At 42.3% G+C, this 18387-nt stretch overlaps 1 protein-coding gene across 4 annotated transcripts in view; it reads left to right on the top strand.

Moving 5' to 3' along the window:
* CACNB2 (calcium voltage-gated channel auxiliary subunit beta 2) overlaps positions 1–18387 on the top strand; it is a 325617-nt gene that overhangs the window by 111787 nt on the left and 195443 nt on the right. The gene's annotated exons all lie outside the window — the stretch shown is intronic.

Here is an 18387-nt window from a genome sequence, read left to right as displayed (position 1 = left end):
CAGGGGCATGATTTGGGCAATGAATTGGTTCCAGGCACCTGGGCTCAGTGACAGTCGGAGATTTCCTGGAGACGTTTTCAATCCGTCTCTTTTGAAGCTGTGTGACTTGTGTGAGGTGGGGAACCACTTGCTTGGGATGGTTTGGGAAGTCCGGTGTCTCCGAGAGCTAGTTTTGTTCAGACCAGTTGATATTTCTTAGACCTGGAATCATCCTCTTTTCAGAGTTGAATGATGATAGCACAGGGGGAAATTGTATCTGAGAAGGCAGACAACAGAGGTGGTCAGATTAGAGACCACCACGCAGGCTACTACTAGACAATCCCATTTTAAACAGCTTCAAAGAAGGGTGGATGATAAGCATTTGGCGGATGCCCCAGCTGTTGCAGTAGCATAGCAGCTCTGTGACTCTGACTCTTGCGCCAAAATAACCCTTATTTTATGAATCTGCTGTGTTTTGCAAAATGGCTGTCTGAGTGTTGCATTGCACAGGGCAGCCTGCCACAAATGCTGAAGTATCGAGACTTCAAATGATCGGCTGCTAATTCAAACATGCATGCAGGGCCCTTAGGCTAGCTGACAAGTTCAGAGGAAACCCTCCCTTTATTTCTTTGCTCCTTTTTACACCCAGCCACTTCCTTGTTTTCAGGGAGGGTGTCAAAGGGAATAAGAGGGAGGTGTGGGCAGGCTGGCCAAACTGCAGTGATGAATTGCTTAACACTAGTTGAGCCCCACTGGTTGCAAAAACAAATAGATGGTCGTCTGAGAGAGCGACTTGAGGGTATCAGGCGAAGAAATCTGTGACCTTGGAAAATTGGCTCCTAGGAGAGATGCAGGTGACACTTCCAGGACAAACAAGGTCACAATCTGATTGGATCTAAACAGTAAAGTTGGAGAGCAGGTGTTTCAGGCTGGGAAAGAGGAAACTGTGCTTCTGCAAAGTCTTACAGCTGATACCCAGGTTTGTTAAGAGCACGAAAGCTTTTAAAGCATCCAGGGATTGTGTCATTGGGATCTATTCATGGCTGTTTGTCTTCGGAATGCAACAGATGACATGCACGGAGCCGGTGGGCACGTGAGGCAGGGAGCCAAGATTTCCAAAGACCACATTTGCAGGGGGAAGAAGTCTTCCCACCTTGGCCCCCCTCCCTGAAAAATCACTTCACTGCTTTTTTTTCAATAAGATGGAAATAAGTGTTAGAGAAAGTTTTGAGGGTGGAGAAGTAGCCCTAGACAATCTTAAAAGGAGAAAGAATTTGAAATGTAAGTCTGTGTTCACAGAATAAGAAGAAGGATGATTCTATAGTCTGGTTAATTTTGGTTTGTTCTCCTACAATGAACTGAAGGAAACCTGTGATTATGCAATCCATTGCATGGAGGCTCAAAGGCTGAAAAAGGTACTCAAAGCCATAAATTTCACCCCACTTATTTTTGTCTTTTTCTTGACATTGAACATGTCAGTATATATAAAGAAAAATGACAGTATTATCTGGGGTTTCTGGAGTTTTATTAGAAGATTTGCTTCATCTGTTAATTCTTTAACTTTTTAATCATCCGTTTCATCCTTGGGATCATCTAGGGTTAACTAACCAGAATACCAACAGCACAAATACATTTTTTAAATTAAGAGATTTCTCTGTCTTGGTCACTGGAAATAAATTTTTCTTTAGAACACTTACCTCTGACAACCCACCTGATGCTATTTTAGGTTTGTTTTTTAACCATGTAATCTATAAATTGCAGTTTTTTTCTTTATGGCCAACCTAAAACAGTAGGTATGTTAAATCAGAAACATATTTCATCTCCGTGGAGAGAAAAACTCAAATACATACATATATATAACATGCATGTAATATGTATAGATACTATTTTGGTCATCCTTTGAAAAAATACAGATGTATATATGCGTTTATATATATTTATTATCAGTGAGCTCTCTAATTTCCTAAAAGGCATGTTACAGATGACGTATGGTGGTGTGCAGAATAGGACAAAGGTAGCCAACCCCCCCGCCCCGCCCCCAGGGATAGTACTAGCAATCAGGGCCTTGTTCATTAAGTGTTGATGATTTGGACAAACCCAGTGACTTTTCTCAAAGTTGTGTTCATCTTAGGGTCGTATCAGTATTGGGTTCCTACTCAGGCAATCCATGAAAAGTCTCTGTAATCTGTAGAAAGTGGTGTGCGTGAGGGGTCGGGGTCGCTGGCTGGCTGGCAGAACAGATCCATAGGTAGAAGTACATTGTCTAAATCAGCTGATACCTCAGTGCGTATATCCCAGCCTCCACGGTCCTTATCCCTGCATTTCAGCACGCCAGCTTCCTACAAGGCTCCTGCTACTCTGACACTGTCTCTCTAGAAGCAGACTAAGTCCTGTGCATTGGAAATGACGTGGCAGCCATCAGTTATGGCTCTTCCTTTGTAGCCTGCCCCTTCTGAAGCTCTCTGCTCTTTTCCATCGCCCATCCCTTTTACCCCTGCTGGCACCTGTCCTGAATACGGGTCCACAGACCAACAGTTAGAAATGAGGCTAAGCCAGTGGTCCCCAGCCTTTCCGGCCTACACACTGGTGGCTGAAGAGCAAGATGAGCTGCTGGAAGTGGTGTGCCCCGGCTCTCTGCTCCAGACTTTCTGTGAGCTGTGGACCCCCCATAGCTGTCGCCCTTGCTTGCCCTGTGAGGCTCAGTCTGTGTCTCTGGTTTTGATATTAATGTTTCAATCCAATATCGAGTCTTCAGGATCATTGTTACGCCTGACAGTCATCCTTCTAGATCCCAGCTTCTTATCTCAGAAGTCATTTCTCTTTTTATCTAAACTGACTTCCTGTTTTATCTTATTCAATGCCATGAAAATCTGTCAGCTGAAGAAATACTCCTAAACAAAAAAACTGAGGTATGAATATTGAGTAGGAGTATTGTGTGCAGCATTGTGAAACACTTTCAGAATATTAGCACGGCATGCACGGGGGGGCGGGGGGATCAGACATGGCAAGGAACTCTTGTTGATAAGCGTTTTGTTTGCTTGTTTATTTGTTTGTTTGTACCATGCTGGGTCTCAAGCACACGGGGCATGCGCTTTGCCACCAAGCCACATCCACGGCCCTGTTTTGTGATAAACTTTTTATTCAAGTGGAGCATATCTGCAGAAAAGTGCAGAGTTCCAAAGTGTTGAACTTGATGAAAATCCACAGTGACCAGGGCTGTGGCCAGTTTGCAGAAATCAAGAAATCAAGTTAGACAGGTATCACTGACCCTTTTTCACTCACCAGTCACCCCGCACTTTTTTAGGATTCCCCCAACCCCACTTTTTTATGAATTTATTTTTGTTTTGGTGCCATACCCAGTGGTGCTCAGGACTTACTCCTGGCTCTGCCCTCTAGTACTTCCCCTGATGGGTTTAGGGGACCATATGGGATGCTGGGGGTTGAATGTGGGTGAGCTGCATGCAAGGCAAGCGCCTTACCTGCGCTATTATCTCTCTGGCCCACCTTCTTCTGAATTTTATAAAAGTGGACACATAGGTGCAACATACACTCACTCTAGACTGATGATGCGGTCAGTCTTGTTGTGAGGTGGATCCTGGTGGGTAGGTGTAGTGTGGTAGATTCACTTGCTCATTTTCACTGCTCTTTGGGATTTCATTGTGTGGCTCTATTGTAATTAAATTTCCTGTCCTGCAGTGGTGAGGCATTTGGTGGCTGGGGACCCCGAGACACTGAAGCATCTGTCACATGCCATTTTGGAAATGCTATTTAATTTCTGTGGGATATAAAGCTAGGAATGAAACTGCCTCCTCAGCAGAGCGATACAGCTGTTGTTATATAGCATATAGATCCCTTCAGTTTCAGTACTAGAAAATAGATTTTTGAGCTGACGTGATCAGTCCACACTCACAAGCAAAGCCTCTACAGAACTTGTGTTTTCACTTACATTTTAGCCAGTCTAACCATCGCTTACTAGTTCGTACCCATGGTGGGCAGGCTGGGCATTACTCTAGGGACTCATGAAATCAAGCATCTTCTCATATTTATTGACCGTTTGGTCATCCTTTCAAGAAATACACATATAAGTCCCTTGTCTCTTTCTTTTGAGTTTAATTTTGTGCACCTCCCCCCCAAAAAAAACCCAGAACTGAGTAGGATAAAAATAATAAATGTAATAAAATGACAAGAGCTTCATGAGCGGAAGAGAGAAGGCAGGTGGAATAGAGAAGGGATCACTAAGAAAATGATGGCTGGAGGAACCAGTTGGGATGGGAGATGCATGCCAAAAGTAGATAATGGACCAAACATGATGGCCTCTCAGTGTCTGTGTTGCAAGCCATAATGCCCCAAAGTAGAGAGAGAGTATGGGGAATATTGTCTACCATAGAGGCAGGGGGAGGTAGGAAAGGTGGGATATACCCAGGATATTGGTGGTGAGAAATGTGCACTGGTGGAGGGATGGGTGTTTGATCATTGTGCGACTGTAACCCAAATATGAAAGCTTGTAACTATCTCACAGTGATTCAATAAAATTAAAAATAAAATAATAATAATAATAAAATGACAAGAGACAAAATGCTCTGGACAGACTAAACGAAAATGAGGAATTAGGCTGGCCTGGGTTTGAATCTTGGTGTGATTATTGATTTGCTATGTGATTGTGGGAAGGCTGTCTTTTCTCTTTCTACTCCTGTACTTTCTCGTCTGTATAACTGGGAAAGGATCAAAGCTTCCAAGTTTATTTTGTTTTTTTTTTTCATTTTTTTAAATTAATAGTTTATTTTTAATTAGTGAGTCAACGTGAGGGTACAGTTACAGATTTATACATTTTTGTGCTCATGTTTCTCCCTTACAAAGTTTGATAACCCATCCCTTCACCAGTGCCCATTCTCCACCACCAGTAAACCCAACATCCCTCCCCCCCTCCCCAGTCCCGTCTCCCCCCACCCCACACTGCCACTATGGCAGGGTATTCCCTTTTGTTCTCTCTCTCTGATTAGGTGTTGTGGTTTGCAATAAAGGTGTTGAGTGGCCATTGTGTTCAGTCTCTAGTCTATATTTGGCCCGCATCATCTTTCCCCCACATGACCAACAACCACATTTTACTTGCTGTTCCCTTCTCTGAGTTGCCCAGAATGAGAGAACAGCCTCCAAGCCATGGTGATAACCTCCTAGTACTTATTTCTACTATTCTTGGGTGTTCGTCTTATAGTCTATTATTCTATATTCCACAGATGAGTGCAATCTTTCTATGTCTGTCTCTCTCTTTCTGACTCATTTCACTTAGCATGATACTTTCCATGTTGATCCACTTATATGCAAACGTCATGACCTCATTTTTTCTAACAGCTGCATAGTATTCCATTGTATAGATGTACCAGAGTTTCTTCAACCAGTCATCTGTTCTAGGGCACTCGGGTTTTTTCCAGATTCTGCCTATTGTAAACAGTGCTGCGGTGAACATATAAGTGCATATGTCACTTCGACTATACTTTTTGGCTTTTCTGGGATATATTCCCAGCAGTGGTTTCCAAGTTTATTTTGGGAGGTAAATGTCAGCCCGTATTTGCACTGAGCTTGTTTCCCGACATCCAGCTCTTTTTCCTAAACAGGTGGCCACTGAGGAAGGAAATCCTAAGAGGGGCGCTCTAGAGGGTTGTAGGGATTGGGACGGAGAGCAGAAAATGTGGGATGGACTCGGTGAGGTGTGTCTGCCTGGCATGTATGAGGCCCTGGGGGGGGGGCGGGGGAAGATGGTGACTGACTATTGTCCTCTGGCTTGATTAATTACTGCCATTGGCAGATGCCTCTTTGATAAATGGGTTAGATGGGGGAAGATGACCTGGTCTCGCTAATACAGATCTCTTGTAAGAAGGCACCTTCCTTAGCAGACAGTCACACAGGGTCCTGCAGGACATGGAGAAAGATGCTGAGATCACCCAGCATTTCTTTTGTATCTAAAGCATCATTTCTGAGTTGTTTGGTACTTTAGCCTGACCCTCTTCTTCACCTGGGGTCACAACATCTGACATCGTGGACGTTTTTTAAAAAATTGTATTAAAAGACATTTCTTTATGGTTTATTACAAGTAAATATTTGGGCTGTATATTTTGTTGTTGTTGTGTTGGGGATTGAACCCAGGGTCTCACATATGAAAGATGAGTGATCAGCTGCTAAGCCACATCTCCAGCCTATGTGCCTCATTTATATGCCTGTGTTCCCGAGGCTTGTGAAAACGTTTCAGGGAAAACGTGTTCTCTGGTAGGAACAGTTTGAGAAGCCTTGCCCTGGCTACACTCTCCTCATTATGATTATTACTTGAGGCACAGTCACATAGCTTTTTGAAGTCTACAAATACTTTTAGGCCCATTATTTCATGGATTCATCTCTTTTTCTTCTTTTGCTTTTGGTTTTAGACTCACAGCCACTGGTGCTCTGGATGTGAGTCCAAAACCTATGCAGGCTAGGGATCGAACCCAGGGCTTCCTGCATGCAAAGCCGGAGTGCTGACCTTTTGTGTTGTCTGCTGATTCGTTTTGTAGCTCAAAGTTTGGAGCACTTACACACTTCTCTACAGTGCCACCCTGCCCTCCCCCAGCCCCTGGCCCCCACTTTCCTCCTCCTTGCTTCCATGAGTTGGACTAGTTTTATTGCGTTTGATCCCACATCTAATGATCTCATGTGGTCTTTGGGTCTGACTTATTTCATGGACTAGAGTTCTTCGGTCCATCCAGATTCTCAGATGGTGACTTCCTTCTTCCTGAGGCTTATCTGGATCCAGAGTCTTCTTTATCTCTCTGTTCCCTTGCCTTGTTTATTATGAGTAGCACTACCATGAAGATTCTCTGTATTCTGTGGGGCCAGAACCTAGAGAACATTGGGCCATCTCTGCATCATTCCCTTAGCTTCATTCCTTGCTCTTAAATGTGGAATCATGATAGAATCTTAATGTGAACCTTCCCTGTCAAACTGAACACTCACTGCACATAGTAAGAACTCAGTTAAAGGTGAACTACTTTCTGTGTAGTTCACTCTTACCTCCCTCTGAAACCAGGTTCCAAGAGCCATCAGTTTGGAAAGAGCAAATTCATTGTTTGAATGTGAACCCCAGTAATCACCTACCCATTCATCCTTGAAGCAATTACTCACCATCTGTCCTACCCAAGGCTGCCTTGAAAGATTGAAATCGAGAGGAACTGCACCCTCATTTTTGTCCTCAAGTAGGCCTAATCCTAGTGATGGAGACAAATGAGTTTCTGAAGACTCAAATGTTTGGTCAAACTATGCTGTCCTGCAGACAGAGACAATAAATGCCGGACCATCAGCACCAAAATGAAATCCTGAACGAGGACGGTCTTAATTTGCAGAGATCAGAATGAAAGCAGAGCCGCCTTCAGTGACTGTGTTACATAAAATTCAGTTGCATTTATATTCCGCAGATGAGCGCAATCTTTCTGTGTCTATCTCTTTCTTTTTGGGGGAGAGGGCAGCTCAGAGAGAGAAAGGAACACCAACTAAAATGTGGTGGAGGATCCACTCAGGATGGGAGAGGCGGGTTGAAAACAGACTATAGACTGAACACGATAGCCACCCAGTATCTCCATTGCAAACCATTACACCCAAAAGGAGAGAGAGAACAACAAGGAATTCCCTGTCACGGGGGGAGGGGGAACAGCACGGTGGCGGGGGCAGGGACACTGGGGCCATCGGTGGAGGAGAATGGGCACTGGTGAAGGGATGGGTATTCGAGTATTGTATAACTGTAACACAGGCACAAAACACTAACTGTACCCTCACGGTGATTCATCAATAAAAAAATAAAATTAAAAAATAATAAATTAAATAAAAATCACATTGGGCGAAAGCATATTTTAATTGATAAAAAGAAGTAACTTATTTAATTTTTGACTATAGGTATTCTTTATGAACTACATAAGAATTTATTGTGATGATTAATATGAATTTTTTTTCAAAACATGCTGACAATAGCAGTTGGATATCACAGATCAAATATATTGGTTTCACAATGGGCTCATTCTGTTTGAATTGAGCATGCTTATTAATTAAAATGTTGAAAATAGATCTATATTGACTACTGCAAAATTTTACTATATTGTATGAAATTATTGCCAAATGTAAGAACCTCAATAATAAATATCCATTATTTAGAATGGGAAAAAAATTCAATTGCTGTGAAATGCTCATATTGTGATTGAACTTATTCTGCTCATGTTTTTTGCTTGGATTTTGGTTTGGAGGCTACACCCAGCAGTGCTCAGGGAGCTCCTGAGCATCTCAAAGCTGGTTCTCAGGGGGTCACTTTTAGCTGTGCTCAGAGAACCATAGATAGTCCCAGGAACGAAGCAGGGCCAGCCTCTTGCAAGGCAAGTAGCTTACTCGCTATACTCTCGCTCCAGTCCTGTTCAGCTTGGTGTTTGCATGCTAAGCCAGGAAGACTAGTCTAAGTAGACGTTTTACAGAAAGCATGTTTTTATTTTTGTGATTAATATTTCATATGATAGATGCCTTTAAATCAACTTATTCCTCACCACCCAGAAAGACTTACAAAATACAAGTTGTTTCTCTTATACATATCTGCTCATTAGAAAACACTCAACTTGAAATGCAAGGAATGAAAATATTCCAGGAATTGAGGAATCTGCTCATTCAGACAATGTTCTAGGGACTCGGGATTCTTTAAAATAGAGAACAGAAGTGCCCGGATCGTAAGGCCTTAGCTTTGTTGGGTGTCACCGTAGAATAGCCTAACCTGGGATCAAGGTCAAGTCTTTAGCTAAAACCCTATTCCATGAGAGATGGTCAGATCCTAATGAACTCATTTGCACTCTGGTGTGCCTTATTGTCAGAACATTTTCTAAATGTGTGCAGACCAGAAGGCCTCTCAGAGAGCTAAGCAGAGGATATTCCCTCCCTCCACCACCATTGCAAACACGCCAAGATGCTCTGGAGACAGATCCGTGGCTGCGGCCCCACCCCGCCTTGGAGAGCCCTTTCCAGCACTCGTATGATGCTAGTTTCTCTTTTTCACTGTTTCAAAGTGGGAAAAGTTTCTGGAATCACTCATAGGGATACTAGGGGCCTCGAATGCAATTGGGGGTCACTATTTGTTCACTTAAAGAACTTAGATTTCCAGAGGGCACAGAAGAACATTTTTTTTTCTTTCTGAAAATTGAGTAGAGGTTGAATATATGTGGAAAGCCCTGTGCCTACTGCCCTAGGTTTCTTCCTCATATCTTCTTTTATAAAACATTGTTGGGATTCCTTCAGAGCATCAGACATATGCATTCAGCACTGAAGAACTGTTGAACACTGGCAAGTATCGGAGCAATGTTGACATGAAGGAAAACCTGAAATATTAAACTTAGAAGAAATGGCCACTGGAGTTGAAGGAAGAAGAGTCTAAATTTGTGTGGATGGCTGTGAAGCCCGGGTGCCCAGCTACAGTCATCCTTCAAGTTTCAGGCCGAGAACCTTCCCAGTGGTTCCTCCAGATGCCTCTTCTTGGAAATCCTAAAGGCTCTGAACACGCGTGTTCAGAGGACTAAACTCATCATTCTCCACCTTTCTTCTATCCTACTCCTCCCTTCTCTCTCTCTTTCTCTGTCTCTTTTCCTATTTCTCTCTCTCCCCTCCCCCCAAGCCTCTTCTTTTTCACTGGCCAGGTGACAGAGCAACCCTCTTCACACTTCTAGATGTCCCCACCAGAAAGAGAATTGTTGTCCCTTCCCTTTGCTGTGAGAGGCCATCAATCCCCACGTCCCATCATTTCCACCTCAAAATGCTGTGAAATTGGCGCTCTGCTCTCTGCTTCACTTAGCTCAGCCCTTACCCTGTGTTAGGCCCCAATTATCTCCTCCAAAACGAGACCGCAGCAGCCTTGTAACTCTCCCTGGCTCCTGCTCGCTGCAGCTACCGCTGCGATCTGTGTCAAATGCAGTCATGTCATTTCCCTGCACAGAACCCCCAGGAGCATGGGAGTCGGCCAATGGCACATCACGCTATGACCCATTCTTCAGCAAACCTCTGTTTGCCTCGTGGGCTGTGACTCTTAGCACCTTCATATTCTGAGTTCTTGCTGGCCTTGATGCTGTGTGGTTGCAGCAAGTGTATTTTATGGTGCTGTTCCTCCCTTGAGTCTGTCCCCTTCTCTGGGTTAGGGGTCCTTGCTGTCCTAAATATTTCCAAATCTTATCATAATCGCTCCCCTTTAAACCATCAATCCATATTGTTTGTATTCTTATTGTCCAGCAATATCATCTGGTGTATGGGCAGGTAGCTGCTCAAAGATGTGTTTGTTGAATACATAAATCAATGGTGCTAGAGAAAGATGATCAAGTGTGTACTTTCCTGTGCCTCCCTTCTGTTCCCACTGGTTATTAGAACACGCCATTTTTATTTTACATTCACGTAAAAGTCATTCTGGACATGGGTATGTTTTCAGAAACCCACACTCAGAGCTCTGTGAAGATAGAAATTGTGGTTCCTTCAGTTTGTATAAAGCAGAAGGTTGTTTGCTGCTGGAGTTTGATATACTCACAGACTCTTTAAGCCTCTTTCTCTTGTTTAGATTATATGCTCTTTCTTTCTTTGAAGGATCTCAAAGCAAGAATCAGTTGGTTTGCCATGGCAAGCAGGACAAATGCAGAGATCTTGGTTTGATATAAAAGGTGAAATTAACCCCAAACCGTAAACTAACTTCATTTAAAACATTTGGTTACAAAATAGGTAAACATTATTATTTTTCTGACCATGTTTCTAAATTGCTTTAAGCACAGCTCCTTAAAAATAAGAGCACTGCCAGATTATTCCTTTGAAGCCTGAATTAAAGGCTTGAGCTACTCTGTGCATTCAGGCTGCCCAGATACCCTCGTTCCCTTAGAGGAACTCAGTGTCCCCTATTTTAGGAGACGTGTCCTCTCTCTTCCTTCCCCCAGTGGACACCCAGGCAGGTGGTAGTGCTCTGATGCAGCCTTTTGTGTGGTTACTTTAGGTCTCTTGTCAGATGACCTTTCTGCTGAATAGAGCTGCTTCCATTGAGCCAGAAGCCGATGTTTGTTCTCTTTCTCAATATTACATTGAGATAACAGCCAATTCTCTTCTGTCTGAATCATCAGAGGGAGCTTCTTTTTGTTTGTTTGTTTGTTTAGGGGTGTCTTTTCTCTTGCACTTTTGTGATGAGTATAGCACCCTTTTCCTTCCCATCACTGGAGGAATAAATAATGTATGCAATGCCCAAGTGCCTCATTCACTTCTCTTTACTTGTTTCTTTAGTGTAGAATTCCAGTTGCTCTTCAGGGTAGTTATTAGACTATGAAGCAAAGCTGTTATATTTCATTAGGGCGGGGTGCAACCTTTCCCCAGGGAGGCCAGTGGCGCACACTTTCATCCGTGACAACTGATGGTCTTTGATGATTTTTCAAATGTCCTAGAAGGGGGACAGGACAGGACAAACAAAGGGAAGGGGAAGCTAAAACATCCTCTTAGATGTGACTCTTTCTTCTCCCCTTCCTTCCCCAAGACTGCAAGTCTCTGTGTTACCAGTCACTCTCCAAAGCTTCCTGGGCACCGATGAGGTTATTTGGCAACACACAGTGATTTATAACATAGAGTTCACGGGCAGCTTCCAACAGTGCTCCTCTGTGTGTGGGTTGTCTCACAGGCTTAAGACTTTTTAGAGACCTGTGTTCCCGAACTTTGGACCCTTGCAGTCCACCCCAGACCTATAGAATTGGCATCTGTAGAACAAATCTTCTTCCTTTCATCTTATATAATCTCTTGGTGTGGATTTTGTGCACATTATCGTTGGCAGGGAGCTCAGAGGGTCCAAAGTAATTGGAAAGTTAGTGTCAGAGGGTCAGAGGCTGGAAGAATGTATGGGACAGAATCATGGCCAAGTTCTGCAGAGTCCAACAACATAAGCCCACCTCAGTTAGTTAGCGTCAAGTGACTCCAGCTTCATGATCCCAGGAGAGAATCCTAGGACCTCCTGTCACCTCCCCAGGCGTGGAGAGCTTGAGGACCTCCACCCTGATTCACTCCCCAAGCCTATGTGCAAAGGAAGAGGAGACATCCTAAAGGAAAATTCAAGTGTCATTTCTGGGAAAAGAAAGAGAAATGGATTTTGGGTGGGAGAAAGTACCAATGATTGTTTTGCTCACAGAACATGAAGATATAGCTTTTACGTGAACATTTTCTCATGGTTAAGGTGTAGACAGTGAAGCATCGCCATGTTAGTGCTGACCTGTGTTACAGAGGAAGATTATGTACCAAATAGAAAAAGGTCATTGAGTTGTGAGAAACTTCCAGAATTACCTGTTGAGCAGAGTTGGTACCAGGAAAATACTTGCTAAGGGTAATGATCTAATACTTGAGTTATTTAAGTAACTAATAACAATAATAATAAAAGTTCCTCCCAAACATTCTATAAATATTAGCAATTGGTTGGCTTGCATTGATGTTTATTTTGCCAGATGAGGAGCACTTGTGAAGAGCCTATCATGATAAGAACTGAAATAAAATGCCACAAATTCTGTATCCCCAGCAGTGTACAACTTTCACTGCTAGATCCATTCAAACCACTTCCTTCCCCTCATATATCCCTTGTGGGGTCTTGTGGGAATCATGGGGCATAATAGACACAGTTCGGATAGACATTTAGCACGAAGGATAAGAGTGTCAATGTCCCATTTCTAGAAAACCCTGCACTTGGAAGTCCTACTACTTGGCTATGAAATCCCGCTAGGTGCTGCAGAAGAAAGGAGGCTTTTTGGCGAATTGTGTATGAACTGACTTCCACCAGTGAAACCTGTAGGTGACTAAGAGTTAGACAAAAGATGGTGAACACACTGGAAATCACTAATTCCATTTATTCAAATGAAAACAACTTGAGGCCTAAAAACAGAAAGGGAAGAGAGGAAATCTTAAGTAGACAAGGATAAGATATTCTCACATTTTTTCCACCCCCCCCCCAAATATGGGCACAAGCAGCACCTCAACACTCTGTTTCTGAACAGCACTAACTATACTTTTTAAAAGAATTCTTATTAAATTATGCATCAAAAAGTTTTCTGAACCAGCTCCTGAATATCTGCCCCTCCAAGGTGAATAAAGCAGCAGGACTGCCCTGGGACCAGGGTGTTGTCTGCAAGAGTGCTCACCAGGGTGGGGCCAGCTTCATTTTGTCTGATTGTAAATGAGAGGGGAAAGCCTTCAAGTCTGCCCCTGTCCAGCTGCTCCTCCTTTTGTGGCGCAACACATCCGAAAGAAATTTCTAGATGTGTTTGTCAAGAGCACAGATCTCTACTCTTGTTCCGTTCTCCCAATTTAAAACTTGTGTTCTTTCAAAGAACACTTGGACAGTCCCCCTTGAAGCAACCAATTTCGTAGAATTTTCACTTCTGAACTATAATTACAGAGTGCTCATGACCTCTCAAAAGAATAGAATTTTCATTTCTGCAGACCAAAAAGCCCTTACCATTTTGAAATAAACCTCCACTTCAAAGGGAAAAACCATCAGGGCCGGAGGGCTGCTCTGTGATTTTCATTCTCCCCTATCTGATTCCTTACTGCCCGATTCTCTTCTCTCGAACTTCACTCTTGATCCAGGATGGGTGAAGCCGTCAGATCAAAAGTACTCTTCAAAGTCACTTGATCTGAACATCTTCTGAAGCTTGCTGCCCCGTGGGCAGCCAGCCATACTGTAAATCTTCTCAGCAGCATTCACACTGGACACACTTCTACTTCCTGTCTTTGGGTGAAGATGGGCAGGGAGCCAAAAAGGAAACCCCAGCCTAATCCCCCAGTGTCTTCAGGGGGTCTAATACAAAGACTCAGCCTCATCGTCAGCACAGCAGGAACACTGGGAAACCATTGGGAAAAACACATAAAAACCCAAGTTCGGTGAGCGAAAACAGTACCGTGGGAGGCTCAAACAACACCAACCAGCTCTGTGAACATTCAGAAAATGACTTTAGTGACACCTTGGTGAGGATACTTAATGAGCTCAAATAAATGATGGCACAGTTAGTCAGCAAAGCAGAAGAAACTGTGAGTGCAAATGAGAAAAACGGTAAACAGAACTGACAGAAATGAGTATGGCATGTGATATATATATTTATACATATATACACATATATGTATACACACATAATGTAAACTCATTAGAAGCTTAGAGTAGCAGAATAACAGCAGCTGAGGAAAATATTGAGAAAGTTCCAAGATGAGAAGGTGGAAACCTTTAGAAAACAACAGAAGATGGGGGAAAGTGTAAAAAAAATAAACAGTGCACAAGGAAGGAACTGAGAGATGAGCTCAAGAGGATTAATATAAAAATCATCAGAGTCCCTGAGGACCAGGAAGACAAGTATGATGAAGAACCAATAGTTAAAGAAACTATAGTTAAGGGGCTGGAGTGATAGCACAGCGGTAAGGCATTTGCCTTGCACACGGCTGACCCGGGTTCAAATCCCAGCATCCCATATGGTCCCCTGAGCACCGCCAGGGGTGATTCCTGAGTGCAGAGCCAGGAGTAACCCCTGAGCAACGCTGGGTGTGACCCAAAAAACAAAAAAAAAGAAAAAAAAGAAACTATAGTTAAGAATTTCCTGGAGTTGAGGAATGCAGACAACCAAATCCAAGAGGACTAAAGTGTCTCACACATGTGTGCGCTGGAAAGAGACAAAATACTGAAAGTAGCAAGATCAAAAAAGAAATTACGTAACAGAGGAAAGCCCATAAGATTCATAGCAGAGCTATGAAATGAGACTCTACATGCTCGAAGAGGATGAAGGGTAAAGTATAAAAATTCATTGAAAGGAGCATTTTACTATCCAGAACATTCTCTCCAGCTGTAGTGTCATTCAGCGCTGCACAGACAGGCAACGCTTGTGCAATTCACAGCCTTGCAACCAGTTTTTTTTAATTAAAAATTTTTTTAATTTTTTTATTAGTGAATCACCATGTGGTACAGTTACAGATTTTAAACTTTCGTGCTTGCATTTCAGTCATACAATGATCGAATACCCATCCCTCCACCAGTGCCCATTCTCCAACACCAATGATCCCAGTATCCCTCCCCACACTTCCACCCCTCCACCCCACCCCACCCTGCCTCTGTGGCAGGGCATTCCCTTTTGTTCTCTCTTTCCTTTTGGGTGTTATAGTTTGCACTAGCGGCATTGAGTGGCCATTGTATTCAATATATAGTCTACATTCATGCAGAGATTTTTAAGTATCCTTTTACTTATTAGTGGAGATTGCTAAGCAGTATCTATAATATGTATCTCATGAATTATAAGGTAAAATTTTAACTAACTGATTTTTAGGTTTGTACACTTATTTAGTGTTTATTTAGTGCCTAGAACTTATTAGATACTCTTTTTTTTATTGAACTTTTGATTGTAGTGCTAGTGATCACGCAGGCCTTATGCATGCAAGGCATGTGCTTCGTTACTCAGCCAAATCCCTGGCCCTCTAATACCCTATTCCTGTTGCAAGGTATGAAAAGGGATCATGTAGTACTGTCCCAACAAAACTAAGGTATAGACTGTCAACAGTACAAACCCTTGGTGCTGGAGCACAGGTTGTGAGGACCAGATTAGGGGGGAGTAGATGAACTGGAGGTGACTGGAGGTGAGCTGGAATCTTGGGTACTTGGCGATGGTGTGGTAAGGTAACTGTATACACCAGTGGTATGGTGAGGCAACTGTGACAGCACCGTAATTGTCAACACGATGGTAAACACCTAACCTAAACCATAACAATTTTTTAAAAATTGTTGCATCCCATGATAAACTTACAACTTAGTAGCTAAAATAAAACAGCTCTCACTTAAAAAAATATATTTCATCACTTGGACAGAACTGAGTGCTGAAAGTAGGTAATGGGACATGCATAACCTTTCAGTATCTGCATTGCAAATCAGAGTGCCCAAAAAGTTAGTGCCCAAAATGTATATTTATAATTATATATAATTGTTATATAAATTATATATTATATAATATTTTATATATTTATAAATTATATAATTTCTTCTTGGGGTCTTTACCTGGCCTTACTCCTTGTTCTGTGCACTGTGATGACTACCCCTGGCAGTGCTTGGGACCACGTGAGGTAGCAGGGCTCAACCTCTGGTCAGCTTATGCAAGACAAGTGCTTTACCCACTATCTCTCCCACCTCCCAAATTGTATTTGTAATAAAGAAATTGAAAAGAAAAACTGTCTTCACTGGACAGAGATAAGTCACATGACTTTTCAAAAGAGAGTTTGGTATTACTGACCCTGAAAATAGTTGTTTTGTGTCTCTACTAAGTCTTTGGTTGAAATTAAGGATGTTTGCTTGTCTCACAAAGCTCTACCATAGGGTTCCTTCACCTTTTTTCTTATCAAGGACATTTTGATTTAGTTGGTTGGCCAATTGAATAAAATCCGAATAGCTCTTTGGCTGTCTTTTTGAAAGCTGTCCCAGAACTGGTGAAAACAAATGGTTCTGCTCTTCCTGGAAGAAGTTCAGACAAGCCCTCCCTCCTCCCTCAGCTCTTTCTCCCCTTGTCTCCCAAGGAGGGTGGGTTTACGACTGGCATTTACTGCAGAGTCACTGGGGATGGCCCCCTCCAAGGGGACAGGATGTTGTGGTTAGACCCTTTCTTCAGAAGTTATTGTTTTGTGGCATTTGTCATGCCCTTGTCCTCTCTGGGTTATGTTGCTGCCTTGTGATCTTCTGGGAGGTGTCTTTGAAGTTCATTTGGCAGACACTTGTATTTTCATTTCCGCCAACTTTTTTGGTATATTGTATGTCACAATAATATAGATTAAAATGATGAATATGCTTCTTGCCCTTGAAGAGTTTAGAATTCAATGCAGGGCAGCCTTTAGCTGATAAGCCATTAAGGTATTGTCAATTTTCCTAACTATTATGACCTATTGACAGAATTTTAGGCAGCCTATGAGAAATATTCAGAAATATCTACTCCTTAGCATACAAGGACACTTAATAGATAATGGATGGATAAATAAGTAGGCCATAATTTAGGATGCACTTTCTTTCCTTTCACTAATGGCAATTTAAGTACTTGCATAGTCACTGGGTATCTAAAGGTGAGTAAAAAAAACTTTGGTTTAAATAAGTAATTGAAAATGGAATAAAATATTCAGATTAAGTACAGTATAGTTTTTAAGTTATTAAAGGAAGCAGCCCTGACTTACGCCAAAAAGTGTCTTTTGCTGTCTAAGAGAACAACTTCTGTCATTTCACATCATTAGAACTAAGTTTCTAAAACCTCTTTTTTTCAATAGTTTATCCATGCATTGATGATACTCATAAAAAATCAAGAATATGGGGCTGGAGAGATAATATTGGACATAAAATGCTTGCCTTGTGCTGACCTGGTATAATCCCCAGTACCTCATATGTTCCCCTCTGTACTGATAAAAGTGATCCCTGAGCACAGAACCAGGAGTAAGAAATGGAAACCACCAGGTGTGACCCAAAAACAAAATAAAAAGAAAAGAAAGCTAGAATTTTTTAATGTATGCATTCTAAATTGACCCCACTTAAAACTTTGTGCACACAAATTGGTTTGGAATAGACTTAAATTCTATTTTGGATGATCGATACTGGGGTCATTCCACTACAATTGGTACTTGTCTTCATGTGAATTATAAAATGAGTTACAGTTATGGGCTAGCAAGAATTATAGTAATTAACTATGAGGATTGATTGAGTGCCTACTCAGTGCCAGAGAGTATCCAAAATGGATTACACGTGTGCACTTAATTCTCCAGGCACACTATAAAATTTCAGTTCTTGGCCAGGAAATAGGACAGGGGTAGGATGTTTGTCTTATGTTCCACCAATCCTGGTGTGATCCCCAACACTACACAGCCACACCAGGACTGCCGGGGTCTCTCCCAAGCACAGAGGCAGGAATAGCCTCTGAGCACCATCAGCTGTGTCCCAAAATTAATTAAATGAAAACTTGTGTTACCGAAGAAGAAATTGATGCAATCACTGTGCCCAAAGTTGTGTGGCTAGAAAATGCTCCAGGATTTTAATAGGAGGAGGCGCTTCTTATAATTCATGACATCGAAGGCCTCTTCTAGTCTTTGGGGCTCCTCTGTGAAAACTTTCTTTGTTGGTACACAAATTTGGACAATACAGTCTTGTGATTTCATCACGAACTCATCCTTTGGGTGAGACCTTTGTACTGTGCACAGAGTATACAATTGTGCATGGCAGCATCATCTTTATCTCCTTGACTACCTCACATTACTCTTTGCAGATACGGTTATTTGCACATGCATAATTTTACTTTGACTTTAGCTCTACTAGAGAAACCTGGAGGTTATTCTTCTCTACAAAAAATATGTCAAATGTTCAAACTGATCACA

The sequence above is a fragment of the Sorex araneus genome, chromosome 9 (genome assembly GCF_027595985.1).
Source record: "Sorex araneus isolate mSorAra2 chromosome 9, mSorAra2.pri, whole genome shotgun sequence".
NCBI classification, from domain to species: Eukaryota; Metazoa; Chordata; class Mammalia; order Eulipotyphla; family Soricidae; genus Sorex; species Sorex araneus.
Note: the sequence above shows the minus strand (reverse complement) of the source record. Positions and strands in the feature narration are given on the sequence as shown.